This window comes from Tupaia chinensis, unplaced genomic scaffold (assembly GCF_000334495.1).
Source record: "Tupaia chinensis unplaced genomic scaffold, TupChi_1.0 Scaffold000091_1, whole genome shotgun sequence".
NCBI classification, from domain to species: Eukaryota; Metazoa; Chordata; class Mammalia; order Scandentia; family Tupaiidae; genus Tupaia; species Tupaia belangeri.
Window position 1 is genome coordinate 1,511,360 of NW_006159553.1, and position 15,065 is coordinate 1,526,424.

General features: G+C 46.0%; 1 protein-coding gene across 1 annotated transcript in view; it reads right to left on the minus strand.

Annotated features, from left to right (window-relative positions):
- Positions 1-15,065, minus strand: part of CACNA2D3 (calcium voltage-gated channel auxiliary subunit alpha2delta 3) — a 931,343-nt gene that overhangs the window by 857,609 nt on the left and 58,669 nt on the right. The window lies entirely within an intron of this gene.

Consider the following 15,065-nt stretch of genomic DNA (forward strand, 5'->3'; position numbering starts at 1 on the left):
TGTTTCCATAACTCTGCCTCTCAGAAAGATGGGTTCCTCACTGTCCTATCAAGAGAGGGACTCCAACATTTATGAACAGAGGCAATGGGAAACACACAAACCCCACCTGCTCCCCAGGCACCGGTCTCCAGCTCAGGGCCTGGGGTGGTAACACGAAGTAAATGAATTCTTTCCACCAGGGCTCCTCTGCCTAACCTAAGTCCCTGCCAACTCACCAAGCATTGTCTTCGTGGGAACTGGAAACGGCTGGGGTCCTTGTCTCAAAGGGCTGATGACAGATAAATACTGCTGTGTTCTGCCATTCACTCCAGAAAACTCCAGAATCCCAGTTCCAGAGAAAACCTCACTGTGTTCTTGCCCACACTCTCTATTCCGAACCAAAAGGAAATCAAAATGCGAGCCATGAAAGAATGGGGACTCGAGAAGCACATCTCCCGGAATGGGTTCAATTTTAGCAGGTATAATAATAACCCGTTGGAACCATGAAGCACTTCCTTGGGTGAGGGCTCATTTCATGTGAAAGTTGGCCATAGGCTGGGGATCCACGAAAGCTTCACAGGTTGGGGAGTGACATGTCCTATTCTCCCATAGCCTGTTAAGCCCTGACTTCGGGCCCCCAGGCTCATGATCTTGGGAAATGACCAGGGCTTTCCTAATCTCATTTCTATACCTGTACCTTTGGAGGAGGGGCAAGCAGACATGGCCTTAGCAGAGCCCAGCATACGCTCACAGAGCACTCACGGAAGAGGCTGGTATTCACCCAGGCATGCCAATCATGCTCCCCTAGCCTGAAGCCAGCAGAGTGCAGGGTATCCTCAAGGGTTCAGCAAGCTTATAGTAAACATTCACATGAACCCTTCAGGGCTCCAGCTTTCCCCCACCAGCCTGACCCCTGAGCCTGTTTCCCCAGCTCAGTGAGGGCTCTGGTTCCTGCACTCACAGAGGCTGACCGTGACGTGTCCTTGTGCTGCTGACACTACCCTGTCTCTGAGCTTGACCTCTGACAGCTGTGTCTTGTCTAAAAAGACCATCGCAGGACCAGCAGTGGGCATCATGACTATGTCACTGGACTCCCATGTAGTCAACCACAGTTTGAGTCCCAGACCCAGTGGCTTAAACTCATGCCAGGTATGTGTGTATGTGTGCCCGAGATCCTGAGAGGATAATGAAGGAGAAGGGATTGCGGCATGGCCATCCCCCCTGGGGGGTGATTTCTCACTTTCTGTCTCTCTGTCTGGCGAGCACATGCACCCTATAGCAAAAACCACTCCAAAAAATAAATAAATAAATAAAAAATATTAAAAGACCATCGGAAATGCACAGGGACAGCAGCCCTGGAGAAAGCCGGCGATTCTACAATCAAGCCAATCCCCTGCTCCTGAAATGGAAAGGAAAGCAGTCCAATGAGAGACAACAGTGCCCATTGGTCACTGCTGAAGTCCCTGCTGGTCAGCCATTCACATGTGGCTCCTCTGAAACTCAGGCGGATGTGAACCTAGAAACTGAAAGAACACAGCACACTGGTTGTTTTGTTTTCTTTTGAAATCTGTGAACTGCCATGCCAGCTCCATGGCCTGGCAGTTAAGGCAGTCAGATCTCACGTGGCCAACCATGCAGTTCAAGTCCCAGACCCAGCAAATTGAGAAACATGCCAGGGGTGTGTGTGTGTGTGTGTGTGTGTGTGTGTACCTGTGCACATGGTCAAAACCCCCGACAGGAGAGAAAAATGGAGAAGGGACTGCAGTGTGACCTTTCTCCTCTCCTCTCCTCTCCCTCTCCCTCTCCCTCTCCCTCTCCCTGTCCTCTCTCAACATAAGCCCTCTAGCAAAAAACAAATTTTTAAAAAATGATATGAACTTCCTGAAAGTCAAATTTTAAAGACAAGCAGTCACCAAGTCATGGGCCTGAATGCAGATCTACTCCTACCACGGGTCAGCTATGTGACACTAAACAAGTCACTTCACAAGCCTAGTCCCTGGTCAGCCTGCCAGCCTGCTGCCCTCCACACTAACACCCTGCACTAGGAACCAACGGTGGGTATCAACAACTCTCAACTCTGGAGTTGTGGGCTCCTGTATCTTTTTCCATTTCCCAAACAGCAAAAAAAAAAAAAAAAAAAAAAAAATTTTTTTCTGAGAAATGACCCGGTCCCCAGCTGCGGCCTCAGGAAAAGTCTCTAGAAGCTGTGTCTCTCCTAGATGAACACAGTCCAGACCTCAGGAGGCACCAGTCGGCCGGCCCTTTCCCTCACTAGGCGAGTGAAGTCAGCAGCACTGAGGCACAGGGAACAGAGTCAGCGAGGCCTCAGAGCTGGGAGTGGAGGGGGCAGCTCAACCCTGTGAGCACTGGGGTTGGATGTGAGATTTTAAAGGCTCATTCCCTTTTAATTCACCTACTTTATTTTAATATTAATTCAGTTCAATCTTTTTTTCAAAAAGCAAAAGGAAGGAGAGATATCATAAATCCAGATACGGCAGAGAGCACATTAAAAATGCAGTTCTATTATCTTAAAACCAGAGATGTAATTAGAGCAGTCATGTAATATGAAGAGAAATTACCAGGAAAATATTTTAAAGGCCTGGGTGAAAAGAGAAAAGGGCCTATATCATTTAATCTCTAATATATGGAGAAAGAAGGAGACAAACGCGCCTCCAGGTCCTCCGAATGCTTCCCCCTTGCCCCCTAAATTACCATTTCCACTCAGCTTCTATGGTACATGCATAATTTACCACGGTGCACGGTGGCCGCGTTGCTTCCTTTCTTTACCCGAGAAGCATAGATCTTGAGAGGATGGGGAACGCATCCCCAGGCTCATCCAAACACCCCGTGTCTTCGGAGATGCGTGAAGTTATTATTTGAAAAGAGCATTTCCGGGGCCAGCAGGTGGCATGGTGTTTAAAGGCGCTGGACTCCCACATGGCCAACCACGGTTCAAGTCTCGGACCTGGTGGCTTGCTTTCTCACTTCCTCTCTCTCTCTTTGATCAAACTGTAAAATAATAATGATAATAATAATAAGTTAAAATAATTCTTAAAAAATTTTTAAAAAAAAGAAAAAGAAAAGAGCATTTCCTTCTGCTGTACTTACGACTCATGCTTAGAGCTCACCCTCAAAACAACTGTGGCCCAGCAGGTGCTGAGGTGGCTGAGATGATGGACTTCCCCTGTCGGCGACCCTGGTTTGAGTACTGGCCCTGGCAGCCTTCTCTCTCTCTCTCTCTGGTGAGTGCATGTAAAACAGAATAATAATAAATTAAATTAATAAATAATAATTTTTTAAGAGAGTTCTGCTATAGGGTGTGTGTGCTCACCAGAGAGACAGAGACAGAGAGATAGAAAGTGAGAAATCATCTCCCTTGGGGGATCAACCACACTGCAATCCCTTCTCCTCCAGTCTTCTCTCAGGATTTTGGGCAAACACACACCCACACCCACACACGCACACGCACACGCCTGACATGAGTTTCAAACCTCCAGGTCTGGGACTCAAACCACAGTCAACTCCTTGGGAATCCAGCGACATAACCATTACACCAACTGCTGGTCCCGATAAATAATTCTTAAAAAAAAAAATAAAAAAAGAGCACAACTCTGTCTCAACTCTTATCACCACATCGTATTAGCTCCATGAGCTCACGGGGGTGCTTGTGGGTGCCAAGGACGCCGTCCCTGTCCTTGCCTTCAGGCCTCAAGAAACCAGTAATAAGGTTGCTGCTCCCAAGAGCTTGAAGCTAGGCCAGCAGCAGTACCTGGAGGAAGTAACTGGTCTATGAGGGAGGATCCCACAGGAAGCCAGGAGAGGACAGGTGACCAGGATCCTGAGCTGTCCAGAAACTCCAAGAAGTCCTTTGGGGGAGCAAATGCTTAAGCCCAGTTCAGAGGCTGAGTAGGAGTTACTGGATCAAGGGAGGAGGCATGGATGACAGCCAGAGGGAGCAGCATGGAATATACAGCAGTGTTAGCATTGGACGAGCGACCAAGGGCAGGACCAGCAATCTATAACCCACAGGCCAGACCCAGCCTGCTGCCTGTTTCCATGAATAAAGTTTTATTAGAACACAACCACGTCCATCGTGTATGTTTTGTCTATGGCTGTTTTCACATGACAAGGCAGAGTCAAGTAGCCATGACGGCCCTTATAGTTTATGTAACTCCCCCCCAAAAAATATTAACTAACTGGCCCCTTACCTAAAAAGAAAATGTGTTGATCTTTCGGTCTAAAGGATTTGGTGTTGAATCTGAAGAACAAGTCACTCATGAATAAACAGAAGCCAACCGGTACATGTCACGTTACTGACCCCTACAAATCAATAGCCCCATTTACAGACAATGCGCTGCAAGCACATTAAGATTTGGGATATTAAACAAGTGCGGGAAATGCCAGGGTAACATTAAGCAGTTTCTTTCTCAGGACTTCTCAGAGCCTTTAACATGCAAATGCTCAGTCTCTGAGAAAACAATTTAAAAATACAATTTCCCAAAGTTATTTGTTGCAAAAACTCCTTGTGAGGAACTCCTCTTCTGCAAGAAAACCATTTCATTCTTTATTGTTCATTTGCTTATGTTTAAAGTTTACATATTTATTTTTTCTATGAGCACGAGAGAGTGGGAAAGAGAGAGAGAGAAAGGTAACCCCAGCAAGATCCTCAGGGTGCAATCTACCCTCCCACCCCACCCCCACCCCCGCTTCAGCCACCCCAGCTTTACCCAGCATATTCAGAGAGGTTCCCTGACTCGAACCTGGAGCCTGGAGCCTGGAGCCTTCTCCTGTGGGCCAGTCTCACAGTGTTGTAGTACCACTCTGCCACCACCTGGGCCTCATAGGCAAACCATTAATTCTGACATAAGTATTGCTTCCTGTATCCTAAAGAGCCTCTATGTCAGAACAAAGCAGAGGCTGGAAATCCTGGACTCTGAGCCAGTTAGAACAACTGCAATCTGAAAAGGACAATGGCCACCTTCATGGCACTGAAACGGGTGTTTCTATAACTCTGCCTCTCAGAAAGATGGGTTCCTCACTGTCCTATCAAGAGAGGGACTCCAACATTTATGAACAGAGGCAATGGGAAACACACAAACCCCACCTGCTCCCCAGGCACCGGTCTCCAGCTCAGGGCCTGGGGTGGTAACACGAAGTAAATGAATTCTTTCCACCAGGGCTCCTCTGCCTAACCTAAGTCCCTGCCAACTCACCAAGCATTGTCTTCGTGGGAACTGGAAACGGCTGGGGTCCTTGTCTCAAAGGGCTGATGACAGATAAATACTGCTGTGTTCTGCCATTCACTCCAGAAAACTCCAGAATCCCAGTTCCAGAGAAAACCTCACTGTGTTCTTGCCCACACTCTCTATTCCGAACCAAAAGGAAATCAAAATGCGAGCCATGAAAGAATGGGGACTCGAGAAGCACATCTCCCGGAATGGGTTCAATTTTAGCAGGTATAATAATAACCCGTTGGAACCATGAAGCACTTCCTTGGGTGAGGGCTCATTTCATGTGAAAGTTGGCCATAGGCTGGGGATCCACGAAAGCTTCACAGGTTGGGGAGTGACATGTCCTATTCTCCCATAGCCTGTTAAGCCCTGACTTCGGGCCCCCAGGCTCATGATCTTGGGAAATGACCAGGGCTTTCCTAATCTCATTTCTATACCTGTACCTTTGGAGGAGGGGCAAGCAGACATGGCCTTAGCAGAGCCCAGCATACGCTCACAGAGCACTCACGGAAGAGGCTGGTATTCACCCAGGCATGCCAATCATGCTCCCCTAGCCTGAAGCCAGCAGAGTGCAGGGTATCCTCAAGGGTTCAGCAAGCTTATAGTAAACATTCACATGAACCCTTCAGGGCTCCAGCTTTCCCCCACCAGCCTGACCCCTGAGCCTGTTTCCCCAGCTCAGTGAGGGCTCTGGTTCCTGCACTCACAGAGGCTGACCGTGACGTGTCCTTGTGCTGCTGACACTACCCTGTCTCTGAGCTTGACCTCTGACAGCTGTGTCTTGTCTAAAAAGACCATCGCAGGACCAGCAGTGGGCATCATGACTATGTCACTGGACTCCCATGTAGTCAACCACAGTTTGAGTCCCAGACCCAGTGGCTTAAACTCATGCCAGGTATGTGTGTATGTGTGCCCGAGATCCTGAGAGGATAATGAAGGAGAAGGGATTGCGGCATGGCCATCCCCCCTGGGGGGTGATTTCTCACTTTCTGTCTCTCTGTCTGGCGAGCACATGCACCCTATAGCAAAAACCACTCCAAAAAATAAATAAATAAATAAAAAATATTAAAAGACCATCGGAAATGCACAGGGACAGCAGCCCTGGAGAAAGCCGGCGATTCTACAATCAAGCCAATCCCCTGCTCCTGAAATGGAAAGGAAAGCAGTCCAATGAGAGACAACAGTGCCCATTGGTCACTGCTGAAGTCCCTGCTGGTCAGCCATTCACATGTGGCTCCTCTGAAACTCAGGCGGATGTGAACCTAGAAACTGAAAGAACACAGCACACTGGTTGTTTTGTTTTCTTTTGAAATCTGTGAACTGCCATGCCAGCTCCATGGCCTGGCAGTTAAGGCAGTCAGATCTCACGTGGCCAACCATGCAGTTCAAGTCCCAGACCCAGCAAATTGAGAAACATGCCAGGGGTGTGTGTGTGTGTGTGTGTGTGTGTACCTGTGCACATGGTCAAAACCCCCGACAGGAGAGAAAAATGGAGAAGGGACTGCAGTGTGACCTTTCTCCTCTCCTCTCCTCTCCCTCTCCCTCTCCCTCTCCCTCTCCCTGTCCTCTCTCAACATAAGCCCTCTAGCAAAAAACAAATTTTTAAAAAATGATATGAACTTCCTGAAAGTCAAATTTTAAAGACAAGCAGTCACCAAGTCATGGGCCTGAATGCAGATCTACTCCTACCACGGGTCAGCTATGTGACACTAAACAAGTCACTTCACAAGCCTAGTCCCTGGTCAGCCTGCCAGCCTGCTGCCCTCCACACTAACACCCTGCACTAGGAACCAACGGTGGGTATCAACAACTCTCAACTCTGGAGTTGTGGGCTCCTGTATCTTTTTCCATTTCCCAAACAGCAAAAAAAAAAAAAAAAAAAAAAAATTTTTTTAGCCTGGGTTCTCCCAAACTCAATTCCACTTTATTACCCACTAGTAATTGTAATGGTTTTAGTTCCAATTTTGTTGGGATCAAGTAAATTACATTTCACAATGTGAAAATATTTTGGGGGAAGCAAGGTCAACTTCAGAGAAAAAGAGAGCAAAGCTTTGTCTGTGATTATTTCCCCTAAGAATATGTAGATCCTATCTTTTAAATGGAGATGAATTGTGATTTAAAGAAATGTTGTCGTAATGTGCTGTGAAATAAACTCAGAAATAGGCTTCCCACCCAATGCCTGACAGATTAGCTCCTCTGCTTGTTAACTGAATGTGTGCCTCAGCTTCAATGCCCGGCTCTGATTGCTATTTCCAAATTGTCACTCGAGCTAGATGGCGCTTCCAGGATTTATTTTCCATCCTGTGCCACGATAAGCGTTTTCCATCGTCCCGATGGAAACCAGAGCGAGGAAGTGACCGCCAAGGGCCCACTTTCCCAATAACCAGCAGCAGCAAGCACAGAGCATTCAGACACGGCCAAGTAAAATCCAACCAGAAGCCATTGTCTAACCTGTCTAACGCAGCCAGTCCAAATCACACAAGGTAGTAACGCGCGTTCCAGACGAACTGTTTCTGTCCACAAGAGAAATATTAGACATGAAAGTAACGCCATTCTCTGCGTTTTTCAGGGCAGTATCACATTTTTCCAAATTTAACAAACAACATCCTCTTCCCCTCTGCCCAACAAGAAGGAATGTGTTTATTTATGCCAATGACGAGGGGTCTCCACATCCGAGTTTATTTATTATGCTACCTCGTTGCAGAAAGCCATTTGTTATCTCTCCTTTACACTTATAATAAAGGGTGACGATATTTATCAAAAAACTCATTATTATGTGAGACAAAAAGCTAAAATTGGATTTTCAAAATAAAAATAGCAATCAAGCAAAATCTCATTGAAAGCAAATAGACTTCTCCATTCTGATGGAGTTACTGAATGCTGATGAGCTCTGTCGCGTGTGCTGGGTAAGGTTGGACTGCTAAATGGCTTACCCCAAACACCCTCATTTTTCATCAGTCGTGGCATGGAAAACACAGGTATTTCATTAAATTTACTTTATAACTTCAGCTTTAGGGCTATCTAAAGCCTAACTTTGATAAATATCGCTGCCTGCAAATACATTTCCAGAGGGTGTATTTATCGACATTTCTAGCTCATCAGACCATTAAAGGTATCAAAACCAGCTTCCAAATTTACTTATGTATTTTAACCCATTAAAATGATGATTTTTAGAACAGTTTCATGGGGCCCAGCAGATGGCATGGAGGTAAATCTGGATCCCACATGGCTGACTTTACAGTTGGAGTCCCAGGCCCCACAGCTTGAAAGTCATACCAGACACTGTATGCGCGTGTCCAAAATCCTGAGAGGAAATGGAGGAGAAGGGATTGCGGTGTGGTTCTCTCTCCTGGGGAGATGAATTGTTTCCCCCTCTCTCTTTTTCTTTCTTTGTCCCTCTCCAACAAGTGCACACACCCCATAGTAGAAGGGAGGGGGAAAAAAAACCCTAGCTCCTATGTTCTGACAGTTTAACACATGCCAGACTTTATGCCCAGGACATCCATGGTTTCATTCTTCCTTTACAATCACGTGATGGAAGATTCCTTTCAAAACGGAGACAAGATAGGGAATCACCTCCAAAACCTCTGTTGGCAGATGGTCCATTACTTCTTCAATAAGATATAAATGAAGCATGGTTCATCTCATGAGAATTATTGAAAAAATAAGTAAAACAGTTGGGGCCGTAGGTGGCATTGGTAGTTAAGGCACCGAACTCCCACATGACCAATTGTGGTTTGAGTACCGGACTCAGTGGCTCAGAAAACAGGTTGGGCATATGTGCATGTGTGCCCAAAATCCCAAGAGGAGAATGGAGAAGAAGGAATTACAAGATGACCAACCTCTGGGAGGTAATGTCTCACTCTCCCCCTCTCCAGTGAGTGCACACACCCTATGGCAAAAAAAGAAAAAAAGAAAGAAAGAAAGAAAGGTTTGTATCAAAGCACTTAAAAAAAAATGGACTGTAGCTAATGAATTTAAATACCAACTCTTACCCCTATCAGCTATAACAATGGAGCAAGTCATATATGACTCTGTACTCTTGAAATAAAGCATTATTAAAGAGGTCTAGATACAACAGATTTTAGTAAGTACATACTTTCTTTTCAGTTTTTTGCTGTAGGGAGTGTGCACTCACTGGAGAGAGAGAACAAGAGCAAGAAAGAACATAAGAAAGGTACATACATTTTAAACCCAAGAATTTATTTGAAAATGATTAGCAACATCTCCATATGCTGTCATGCCAAACCATAACTATTGTTTAAACATAGAGTTATTACTAACTTTTCTAAAGGTCTAACTTATAAATAGCCAGTTTCTTAATGGGAAGTTAATCATCAAATGGTATTAACTCACCCTTGGGGAAGTTTATTCACTTTTACAATCCCTCACAGTCGCTGGTACTGCTAAATATGAATATCTTGATTAATAGCGGCAACGTAATTGGTGTCCAATATCTATTCATCACCATAGCTCAATTTCTTTATAAAGTACCTCCTTATATAATAAATAAGACCTTCATGTTCTACCTGACAGCTTGATTAACGACCCTACAACCAATCCCTTTTTCACAGTAAGTGAAGGGTGAATATTCTAAGTGTCAGCTGTTCTGCTGTTTCTACTCAGGGTGGAACCACCCAGCAGTCACAGAAAAGAGGGAAGACTTCTGCTCTATGAGGTGGGAGGCTGGGACCCTAGGAAGCCTTGTTATTCACTGCTATGGAGCTAACCAGATGCCCTGCTCGCTCAGTGGTATCTACTCAGCATTAGCATCAACCAGGCACCCTCCTTCAGCAGACGTTTACTGAGCACCTACTGGATGTTAGAATGGAAGATACAGCCCTCACCCTCAAGGTCCTCCCAAGCGGGGAGGTGGGGCAGTCGCGCACTAGCCTTGTGACTACAATGTGCCTGGCCCTACGCAACCCAGGACGTCAGCAGAGCAGCAGCAGGGCAGGAGGCACACTCGATTCTTGGGAAGCTGTAAAGAGGAAGCAACACATGACCTTGGCCTCGAAGGGAGCCAGGACAATAACTAAAGACAATGACTGGGGCTGTGAGTAGTGACTGTCATCTGTGAGGTCTGAGCCCTGGTCCCCACTCTGTGGCTGGGACCTCTGGATGAAGGCAAACCAGGGTGGGAGTCTGCTTCAGCAGTGAGTACAAGGAGCTCACTGACTGTGGGTGTGAGCTTTAGGGTTCACAGAACCAGGCTGAAGTCAGTCACGGCCTCAGCCTCCAAACTGTGAAATGCAGATGGTAACGCTCACTCGCTCCATTGACAGATCTCTGTTGCGTGGCCTCTCTGGGTCTGTCGGCCTCAGCCTGCCATGAGGACAGAGCAAAGTCATGTGCTTGGCATCAGGCCCAGCACAAAGCAAGCACACAGCAAATGGGCCTACACATGGTCTCCACTTGGTACACGGGGAGCCTCACACACTCCACCCACCTCCTGGCACTGTTGGGCAAGAGTCTCAGGAAGGCAGTCACTATGTCAAGCTATAGGGTCATTCATCATGTGATGCCAATAGTTCTGGAAGAGTTTCCTTTTCCTCCCCTCCCGCCCCAAGTAAGGTGTAATGAAAAAAAATGCAAAGAAAAAAAAAAAAGAAGAAGACATGCACACACCAAAGAACATTAGTTATAACATAAAATGGACAAAGAGAAAATCTTCTCAGAAATTAAATCTAAGAATTCTACGGCATAGATTCAGAGCCCTGGCCATAATGGGTTCAACCCACAGACCCAGCTGAAGAATTTGGGGGGATGTCTTAGTCTGTTTCTACTGCTATAACAGAATACCCAAGACTCGGTGGCTTAAGCAACAGACATTTCTCTCAGTCCTGTGGGCTCAAAGAACAAGATAAAAGAGCCGGTGGATTCTGTTCCTGGTGGGGGCTCTCTAAGGGGCCTGCAGGCAGCAACCTTCTCCCTGTCTTCATAGGTCTTCTCCCCACAAGGGTACTCATACCATCCTCATCTTACCTCCCAAAGATCCCACTTCCAAATACCATCACACGAGAGTTAGGTTTCAACACAGGAACTTGGAAGACACAAACATTCAGTCCTTAGAAGGGATCCCAGTAGAACTCGCCCAGTGTGCACTTGCCTCTCATCAGGAGGAGAGTGAAGACAGACAGCTACCTTAGAACACCTCAGCCAAACACTCTGGCCAGAGAAGCACGGGGACAGGGACTTCAAGAGTAGCCATGAGATCCCCACAGGAGGGGTGTCTTCAGCAGAGAGTGAGGCTGCCTGCAGGCCCAGCCTTCAGGTCTTTCAGCAACTACAGAAGTACTGACAGAGATGCAAGTGGCCACATTCTTGCTTTGGGCCAACAGTTTAATCCTCAGTAGATTCAGGGCTGTTTCTCATTCCCTTTTTTCTTATTTTGAAATCAAAAAGGTGCTGGACTTTTGATGCAGGTCAAAGGATCCTCTCAGTATGAGGTGTGTGCATCCTTTTCAGGAGGAGTTTGGGGCCACTACCATCCCCTCCCCTCCTCTCCCAAAAGTTCCAGACATAGACAGGGCTGCACCATCACCCACCAGTCAAGTTAACAGATGTGCTGAGTTTCTTTTTTGTTTTGGGTGGTGTTTTGTTTTGTTTTTGTTTTAGGTTTTTACCATAAGGTGCATGTGCTGGCTGGAGAGAGACAGAAATGGAGGGACAGAAAGTGAAAAATCACCCCTCATGGGGGATGGTCATGCTGCAATCCCTTTTCCTCCATTCTCCTCTCAGGATTTTGGGCATGCACGCACACGTGCCTGATGTGATTTTCAAACCCCTCTGAGTCCAAGACTCGTCAGCCATGTGGGAGTCCAGTGCCTTAACTACCATGCCACCTGCTAGCCCCAGATATGCTGTTTCAAGAAGAGCTTGCTGCATAGATGTAGCTTCAAGGCCTTCACCTGAAGAGCCTTCCACACAGAGGTTGCTTAGAGTTTCTGGACACCCAACCCTCACTAGGCAGATTCAACTATTAGGGCCCAGACTCTCCCTTTCTGCAGCCCAGAACTCAAAGCCCTGGATTGAAGAGATGAAAATCCCATGCAAATATTCCACTCCACCCTTATTTATTTGGAAAACATTTTCTTCAAAGAACATCATTTTTTATTTTGACAGAATATTTCTGTTAATGGTATCAATTAGTCGGCTTCTGACCAACTGTGCTGTTAAAGATGCAGACAGATTAGATTTAAGTAAAAGTATAAAGCCAATTTCAGAATTTCCAGGCAAACAACCAAGACAGCCTTCAGAAATAGCAAAGAGCGGTGCAGTTGGTGACACTGTCATTGTCTTGAGATCCCCACAGGAGGGGTACCTTCTGCAGAGAGTGAAGCTGCCTAAAGGCCCAGCCTTCAGGTCTTTCTGCAACTACACCTTGTCTTTTGGTTCATGTGTCTGCTTACTAAAGCAGACAACAAATCCGAAAGCTTGTGCCCATGTGCAGCTGAACTTCCAGCAGACAGAAGCTGGCTTCTCTCTACCTGCCCACCGTGGGAGACCAGAGATACAGAAATTGAAGGCAATCAATACTTGATTGTCTCAACTGCTTTAGAGACCATTCTAAAAAGAGGCAGAGGCGGGGATCCAAGAGGGCTGAAGTGACTCTAGAACACAGAGACAAATGTGCAAAACAGCAAAGCTTCTTATCTCAGGGTAAGGGCTATTTTCTGAGTAGTGATCCTCGAGCTTCCAGCACATTTAGCATAGTCAAGGGTTCATGACCAACCTGACTACAAGGTAACCTCCAGAGAAGCATCTAGGCCACAGTGCGAAAGGCAGCTCTCCAGCTCACTACTCCATGGAAGCCTCTTACCTTGTCTTCCACAAGGCTTGCTTCCATCTCTATGGAAACTAGAGTGGGAATCAGGAGCCAGCCTTGAAAATGATCATCAGACACCATCTCCTAATTCTATTTCCATGGAAACAGATGACAGATCAGTGGAAATAAGGTAATATTTTTAAATAAGGTAATCCTCTCAAAAAAAATTCTCCTTACCTAATTTTCCACCAGTTCCACAGAGCTGGAATTTGAGAGTGTGCATTGCTCAGGAGCTACAAAAGCCACAACCTTCTCCAAATAAATAGAAGGGATGAAGAAGAAATAATCCAACCACATAAGAAACCAGTGAAATTAAGGAAATGTCATCTTGGCAGCCATGACAAAAGCCTGAAGTGGAACATTCCATGCTGAGCACATGGCATCCGTCTTGGGCCTATCATCAACATCTGTGATAGCATCATCACCATACGTAATGGTTTGCACCAAAGAAACAAAGTAAAGATATTTCCTAAAGATGAAACTCGGGTGGGAGAATTACAATGGGAGGATCGGTGCGGGGGCAGAAAAATTCTCCAAAGCCAACAATTCTCCAAAGCTCCCTCGTCTGTAAAAATAGCCCAAGGAGTCTCGATTACTCAACAGGATTGATAAGTCCCTTCCTGGGTGGGTTGCACACGGGTTGTGAGTTGGGACTGTCACACCAAGCGCCTCTGCTATTAGGAGTGAAACTGAGGAAACTGAAGACAGCTTGCCAAATCCTTCTTGTGAAGTCATATTGGTCCAAGACCCAAAATAGAGAGCCACAGATTAAAAAACCTGAATTTGCAGCCTAAAATTGTAACGAATCACAGTATTCCAGGTCAAAAATAGACCAGGCTCATAAGAAGTGGCATATTCAGATAGATGGGATTTGTGCTTAAGTAGACGGGAGAGGTGGAGTTGGTAGGAAGGATTCACACGGAGGAGTAGATGCAGCGGCTATACCCACCTTCTCGTTGGCGTCATGGTAATGGCTACCTTTCTGAGGTCTCGCTCTTGGCAGGCATATGCCCCTCCTAGTGAGGTCCTATTATCCTTGAGTTGCACATCTGGGGCGGGGAGCTGGAGGCTGCACAGGCAACCCAGCTCCCCCTGACTCCTGACTCGGAACTTCCAAAGACTTCTCTGGGACACCTGAAATAGTCCCTACAAACACAGAGCACTCTACCCCGAGCAAAGGAGAAAGCAAAATCCTCTCCGGAGGAGGTTAAGCAGCAGTTCATGGAAACGAATGGAGGAACACGTTTTCTGGATGAAGAATACAAATAGATTGGAAAGAAATAAAAAGAGAAAGAAAGAGAGGGGCAACTGCCATGCAAGAGCAGTAAAGCATAAGCTTTCATATTTAAAAAACATATAAAAGCAAGGGCTTTTAAATATAGCAAATCAACAAGGGAAGGCTTCAAAACACCTTGTAATGAACGAATGTAAAGTCGTTTTGGAAGAGGATATAAATATGTCAAAAGAAATTGTTCTTGTATTTGATAACAGTGAGACGACAATGACATGGCAAAGCTACACAAGCTAACGATATCACAATATATAGACACAAGCCATGTGGGAAACGGATGTTAAGGCTGAATCCAAAACAACTCAGGTGTGTTGCCATTGTGTTCCCAGCATTAGCTGCAGTAGGAACATAACTGAATTAAAACGTGACAAAATGCACAAATTGGCCACCATCATTATCCCTTCAAAAGAAATCAGAAAATAAGATAATAGCAAGGAATTGCTGTGCCACAGAAAGAAAAGCTTCAAGGACGTGAAGGCAGCATTAGTCAGGGAGTTCGTGGCTGTGGTCCAGGGGAACGATTTCTTCCTTAAACACATTGGAAAAAAAAATTAAGCAAATCGTTTGGAAAAACAGAATACTGGAACAAGGAACACAGGGAAGTTTAAAATCATGATGGGATGGAGCTGACCATGCCTTGCTGGGGCTGCTTTCTCTCTCTCACTAGATACCCTATCGTGCTAAAAAAAAAAAAAAAAAAAAAGCCACAAGGGGAATGGGGGTTAAGGGCACTAGA